General features: G+C 42.8%; 1 pseudogene across 1 annotated transcript; it reads right to left on the minus strand.

The window, feature by feature from the left end:
- Positions 1–284: 284 nt before the first annotated feature.
- Positions 285–869, minus strand: LOC311045365 (rho-related GTP-binding protein RhoA-C-like; annotated as a pseudogene). Its single transcript has one exon. The product of its transcript is annotated as a rho-related GTP-binding protein RhoA-C-like (transcript).
- Positions 870–7,786: the final 6,917 nt, after the last annotated feature.

The following is a 7,786-nucleotide window of genomic DNA, read 5'->3' on the forward strand; positions in this document are numbered from 1 at the left end:
CTCAGCATTAGCGTTTTTGTGTAAAAGAATGTCGCCATGGTTACGGCTGCCCAGCTGTGGGATGGCCCCGCGAGGTATGGGACGAACTGCCTCCCGGGTTGCCAGATCATGTGTGCATATCCCCCCACGGGTATGGACTAGTTTTTAAAATGTTGTAATTTAATTCTGTGCCCATAACAGGGACGCCAGGGTTAATGCGTTTAAGACATTACCTTTAGTAAACCGTTTTTTTGTGGGTGGGTTGGGGGAGTGGGGGTTGCAGGAAGCAGTCCTCATGCCTCCATTTACAGTAGAAGACATTTTTTTCCCCGTTGTCGAGGTTTTAGTGCTGCCCTGGTGGCCATCTCCAAAACTTCCCTCACACCATCCTTTGTTTTTGAAGAGCACTCCATGTATCCAAAGGCACCAATCCTGTTTGCCATGTCAAGCCCCTGCTCCAGTGTCACTGGTTCTTGCTTCATTTTGGCCAGCTCCCTGCAGGTGTGCTCGTCATCGCGCAGGTCCTTCTTATTTCCCACCAAGATAATGGGAACATTAGGGCAGAAGTGTTTGACTTCTGGGGCCAACTTTTTTTAAATGTTCGGAAGACTTTGCGGACGATCAATGGAGAAGCACACAAGAAAAACATCAGTATCTGGGTAACAAAGAGGACGCAGTCTGTCATAGTCCTCAGGACCGGCTGTGTTCACAAGCTTTAGCTCGACCTGTTTTTGATCCACTTCAATGTCAAAGATAATGTCCTCAAACACTAGGCCTACAGGTACAGGTCTGAACTCTGGTAAGTAGCCCTTACTGATCACAATGAGTAGACTCGACTTACCACTGCCTCCATCTCCCACTGTGACCAGCTTTTTCCTAATTGCTACCATAGCGTATGACAGGGGTCTTCAACGTTTTCAGCCCAAGGACCCCCTAGCTGAAAGAGAGAGGAAGCAGGGACCCTCATTACATACTGTATAACATGTATTTTTCATAGACCAACACCAAACCTCTTATAGCCGATCAACCAAAAATAGCCGATCTACAAGCTCATAACACAATCTGCTATTTTTGGCTTAGATTCTCTTCAAAATAGGGATAATAGGAAAAGAAATCCAATCACACAAAGATTTGGCGGCCCCCCTGTAGTAACTCTGTGGACGCCCTAGGGGTCCCGGACCCCCTGTTGAAGACCCCTGGTGTATGATCACCAGTGAAATGTTTTCTAATGCTTTTGTAGCAGGATGGGCGTTGTCCAAACATACGGCCCAGGGGCCGCCTTGACGGCCCTTTGACCATCTTAATCCGGCCCGCCAAGTCCTCAAAGAAAAACAAAATGACCCCCCCAAAAAATGTACATTCTAAAAGGCTTCTGTATGTTAATGGTTTTGAGCAAAAATAATTGAACTTGATTCCAATTAATAGTAATTCATATTTACGATTTGAGTACAATACCTACCTTAATTCCTCCATCCGTATGTACTCAAATGTTTTTATAATGTAACAGTGAAACAGTCAACCTTGAGTCCATATTTATAACATAATGCAATGTGTTTGATCAGTGACCTATGGAGCGGTGCATATCAGGCAAGATAAGATACAGTATAAATTCATAGGCCCATTTAAAAGTTGATACGGCATTGACGTGGATTGTTTTATGCAAGTAATCTTTTTATTGTAAGGCCAGAGTATACCAGAGTGACACAGTACAGTACAGTTGTATATACAACTTTTTTTGTAACTGAAAATTATTGTTGTGAAAGCAAGTACCTTATTGTAAAGATAGTCTGGCATGTCTACCAAATTCATGCAGTTTTAGCATAATTCAGCACTATGTGTTTCAAGTTTCAATTGTACAATGTGTGGCCCTTCACTCAGCCAGTAACAGAACCAGAACGGTCAGAAGTGAAGCGAGAAGCGCGAGGACGCGCTTCAGAAAGGAGGGGGTAGAGTAGCGACCCTGCAAAAGACCTGGGGCCTGTTCCTCAAAAGGTGAATAAACTAAGCCTGGACTTAAGCCAAATCCAGACTTGACAAAGTCGGGTCCATATAAGCCTTGTTTATTCCGTTCCTCAAAGCAAAGCCAGGCTGAAAAGGAGCGACTTTGTCGAGCTAGGCCTTGTCAAGCCAGGCTGTGTCGAGCCAGGATAATGAAGCCAAGCTTCACGTATTTCTATAAAAGACCATGAAAGTCGATAGCAGAATCCTTGAACTTGACCAATCATGGAGTCCAAAACCAGAGCGGCGTTCCTCTCTGTGGCTGAACAGCAGCATTGCAGCAGCTCATGAAATCATACAAGGAAGTAAAATCTAAAATGTATTATAAGCGAGAAACGCGACCGCAATAAATAGATCCAGGGAGAAAGCGTGGCAAAGTATTGCAAGCACACACAGAGAGTGTGTGTGTGTGTGTGTGTGTGTGTGTGTGTGTGTGTGTGTGTGTGTGTGTGTGTGTGTGTGTGTGTGTGTGTGTGTGTGTGTGTGTGTGTGTGTGTGTGTGTGTGTGTGTGTGTGTGTGTGTGCGCGACGGGACGGGACGGCAACGGGACGGGACGCCGGGGGGGTTGACCGCGACTGGGGGCCGCGACGGGATGAGCGGGGGACAGGGGGACGGGGGGGCGGACGGGGGGGCGGGACACGCAATAGCCCCACATTTGCAAGACCACTTTGGTAGAGGTTTGGGTTGTGTAGTTACCTTGCCATCATGATGTAACTCCAAAGGTGGACAAGAAATAAAAAATAATTTCTCCATTGACTAGAAATTGATAATTTAAAATATGCTCCTCATTGACTTACATTCAGTGAAAAAAAAAATCTGTTATATATTATCAAACATCTAACAACAATATGAACTAGTGTTAACAGAGTGACAATATGACATCCCACGAGTCATTGTGAAACAATTATGATTCATGGTCACACACTATTTCAGTAATATAATTAATTTGATTATATCTGATTGTATTTATTTCATTTTATTTGAATGCAAGGTCATTACAATGAGTCCATATTCAAACACATGTGTTGAATTAACTGGAAAAACTTGAAGAACAAGGCACTGGATTAAGTAAGCTTGGCTGTTAGCCTGCTCCTGACCAGGCTAACTTCACAGCTAAATTGCCATGGTAACTAAGGTAGGATTGCTTCAATTCTCTTTTGAGGAATCGGCTCATGGCTAAACTTAGCCCGGGTGAACTGGCTAAACTAATCTTCAAGCTAATTCAGCTTTTGAGGAACCGATTCAGCCCTAATCCTGGCTAAATTAAGCCAGGATAGGTGTTAAAGCCAGGCTTAAGCTTTAATTCTCTTTTGAGGAACAGGCCTCAGGTCATGACTTGCTCCTCCAAGGGAGGTATAGCTCTCTTGGCGTTGCTTGTTACCTGCCGGTCTGCCGAGCTGGAGGCTGGGGTTCAACTCCAGCTCGGTGCACGAAACGTTACAATCTGATACATTCTTTCATTGAAACGCTATGCATCACAAGGCATTACGTTGTGTGCTTGTGTAACCCCTATCTTCTGGTTCTCAATGATGCAGCAGACACAGTCACAATATGGGTTCAGAGCTTTTACTAGCAACCATCTGAGTAAAGGATACAGGTTGCCAGAGAAAGGTCAGAGTAGTATTTTTCTCCAGCTCCTGTCTCTTCAAAGCCCAGCAAACAATCAATTACATATTTTGTTGCATTATCTGAACAGCCTACATTATTAACAACAATAATAACGTGACTATCACCGGTGTCGCAATGACATGAAACAGTGAATGCTCAGATACAATATATCAGGACTACAAAACAGTAAACACAATAATTGTACACTCCACATACCTCAGTAAAAGACACCGAGACACAGGTTACAGAGTAGTATTTTTCTCCAGCTCCTAACAACCCCATATGGCAAACATAGAAATCAGTGAGCTTTCATTCAATAGCACAGTGACAGCTGTTAGCACAGAGAGCTAATGTATTAGCTAGCTCTGCTACTATCAACAAAGTTTCTACATGCAAAATGTAGAACAGAAATCGGTTTTAACAGCTAAGTAATGCTTCTCTTGTTGATTTGGTTTTAACATGTTAGGCATAGTAATGCACAAAATACAACAGTTGACTGTTGTTAACTAGGAGTGGAGATTCAAAACATACCTGTCTCTTCAAAGCCCAGCAAACAATGAAGAGAGTGAGACGAGTCACCCCCTGACCACACGGTGTCACTATTTACTCTTTCGGGTGCGTATAGTGGAAAACATAGGAAACATTTTTGGCAAACTTCACATTGAAAGCATTGCATATTTATACATCTGTTACACCTGTAGATTGGCTATTTTCAGCAAAGGGATTTGAGGTGTAGAGGGGGGGAAAAGGAGGGAACCAAGTATAGACCCTGGGGAACCCCAGTCAATGAAGTACCTGTATATAGGGTTTAAGTGGTTAATTGACATACAGAACAATATTACTATTATTATTATCATTATTACTACTGAAAAATGCGACCTTCTGGCATTTGGCGCCTTCATATGAATGCCACACTAATATTAAATAAATAAACAATGTTATTCACATCAAAATGCTAGCTTGACGCATATATAAACACCTCAGAAGCAGCTACATCTTCTATTGGTGCAGGCCAATCTAGCAAATCTTAGACAAACTGCAATGTAATTATTAATTAATAATTAATTCAATATAAGTTTAAAAGGGCATAAGTAACAGACTTTCTGAAAGTAATGTGTAATTTTACTTATAGTAACTGTAATAATGTTTGTAAAAGTAAAAGTTACACCAACACTGACAGACGTCATATCATATACCTATTTGATACTATAGCCTGGCATTGGCCAGACTGATAACGTGGATTCACTCTCACGTTCCTCCCCGGGGAGGAACGTGAGAGTGAATTCACGTTATCACTATCAGTCTGGCCAATGCCAGGCTAATATCTACATCCCTTCATTGAAAGTGTTGACATTGTGTGCTCTATTGTGCAAACACAGCACAACCAACTGAACTCGCCACAATAAACAGCGGTGTGTTATCTTCAGCAGTAGATGGCAGTACAGCCTCACAATCCACACTCACCACAGCAACAGGTGAGTAATCACAATTACTCAAAATTCAACAATTATATTTCTGTTACTGTCATGCACTAGGGTTACATGGCAAAAGAAGGGAGTCCACACATGATGCAAACATTTAAATTTATATTTATTTGACTATAACTTAAGAAATAAAGCAATAAACAAAATGAATGGAATGAGGTGTGAATAAGTCAGTATGTATGCAGTGTGTGAATGTGTGGAGTGTGCTGTGTGCGTGTTGTATAGAAAGTGCAAAACTAAACAAAAGGGCTGAGCCCACTCAGACCAGGTGGCACTCAAGACAGGTTCTAGAGAGGATATGGAGAGAGATCCAAAGGTGTCAAGGAGAGGACCTTATACTCTGCCACACCCATAACCCCAGGTGTAGCAAGTTGGCCTGACTCTGGCAATCACCAAGGCTGCCGGCTAGCCTACAGTGAGGCAGAGGGGCAGGGCCGTCACACCCCCCCCCCCCCTTAAGAATGGGGTTCCACCACATTATCTACAAAACAAAAAATAATTAATAACCAATACAAACAACAAACACATTTTCTTAAATAGCCATCATATAACAATGCCCCTACAGCCCACAACTACAAATTTCCATAAGTAACCCTTACCAAAATAACAACATGTGCCCTGTATGCTCAATACCTATGAATACCTGTTACCTCCTTCACTTTGCCACACCATCCTGCCCCCAGCAACCTTGGTACCAGGAGCGAATTAAGAGAACCAGAGACAGGACAGTCTATAGTGAAAAGGAAACAACCATAGGATGAACAACAGAACACAAAACATCTACGATCATGTTTTCAAACCCTTTTGGTATGGCAAATATTCAAACTGTGGCTGCAAAAAAGCCCATCGCATCAGCCTCTGATGAACGGATGTCAGTGTATTGTGATTTGTCAAGCATTGAGAACTGTTCAACCGACCTTGTAAGGTGAACTCAGAAGTTGCACCCTCTTCTGGTGTAACTGTTGTAGGAAAGGACCTAGCCACTCTGGCTGTACAAAGAGAAGCATTTATAGTTCCCCCATTTCCCCCTTTACCAACAGTTTGACTTGAGTGACATGGATTTGTCACCTGTCGCTTTGTTTTAACTTGTTTATTTTTTCCGTTTGACAAACATTTCTTCCGAACTGACCCAGGCCATTTTCGAGTGATCATATTTGGTACCTGATCTGCCCACACTCGCTCTCCACAGAGATCGTTACCAAGAATTATGTCGACACCTTCAACTGGCAACTCTGGCCGCACCCCCATGTGAACTTCTCCACTCAACAAATCTGAAACGAGAGACATTTTATGAACTGGAACTGGAAAAACACCCATATCCCATTCCTTGAATTAAAATAGTCTCTCCCGTGTCTGTTTCAGATGAAAAAGGCAACACAGAGGCTCTCACAAATGAATCTAGTGTACCACAGTCTTGCAGTACCTTTACTGGCACTCTTTTGTTGCTTCCTTTGACCGCTAAGAACCCCTCCGAGATGAATGGTAGATACCCATTCATCCACGGCTGCAAGAGCGTACTCTGCTGAGGCAACGCAATTGGCCTGAGTGAATTGGCCAATGCAGCAGGTCTAATCTGTGAGGTGGAGACATTTTCTTTAGATCTGAGAACTGGACATTCATTTTTCCAATGTCCATTACCTTTGCAGTAATGACAAACACCAACTGAGTTCTCCTGCATGCTTGGTGTCACTCCATGGTCAGCCTTGTGGCCATGGAACTCAGAACCACTTGTTACATGAGAAAATGTATCCCTGTAACTTTTGTGTGTGCTCTGACCACTGAAGTTGCTTTTGTGAACCAATATGTACTCGTCACCCAAGACTGCTGCTTCACCTGGAGTCTTTACCTTGTTCTCAGTTATGTATGTGGCAACATTACAAGGTACAGTGTTTTTGAATTGCTCCAAGACCACCAGGTTAAACAGTTCTTCAAATGTATTGACCTCTGACGATGAACACCAACGAGAAAACTGCGTAGTTAAATCTCGCACAAACTCAACATGAGACTGACCATCACGTTTCCTCCAGCTACGGAACCGCTGTCTATATGCCTCTGGCACAAGCTCATATATTTTAAGCACAGCAGATTTCACCTTCTCATAATTCCTACAATCAATAGGACTCAAAGCAGCAAATGCTTCCTGTGCTTTACCGGTCAGTACACACTGTAACATTAAAGCACAATCTCCATTTGGCCAATTTCTTGCATCTGCTACCCTCTCAAATAATAAAAAGAAGGTATCCGGATCCTTCTCATTAAACTTTGGAAGTAGCTTCAGATTAGTGCCAATATCAAAAGATGAACCATGTGCACAAGCTTTAGCTGATCCTTTGTCAGTGCTCAGTGATGCTGCTGACAATTTGCCCTGTTGGATCAACTCTAATTTCTTGTACTCCAACTCTAACCTGGTAATCTCAGTTCTTTGTTTAAGTTTTTCCAACTCCAACACATGTTGCTGCTTCAAAACCCTTTGTTGCTTAAAACCTAAACCAGATCCCTCCTTAGCCTCATCTTCCTCATCATCTTCCTCCTCAACTGGCTGAAGGATCCCCTTCGCCACTAAACCTCTCATTAGACTGTCCTTCATAGGTGCTTTGAGCTTTTCTGTCACTGGAATTTCATATTGAGCGGCTATGAACAGTAACTGTTCCTTGGTACACAGGTCCAACAGCTCCACTGATGGAGATTTAACAAAATCTTGGACGGAACTCATGTT

The sequence above is a fragment of the Gymnoscopelus microlampas genome (assembly GCF_963454915.1).
Source record: "Gymnoscopelus microlampas genome assembly, chromosome: 5".
NCBI classification, from domain to species: domain Eukaryota; kingdom Metazoa; phylum Chordata; class Actinopteri; order Myctophiformes; family Myctophidae; genus Gymnoscopelus; species Gymnoscopelus microlampas.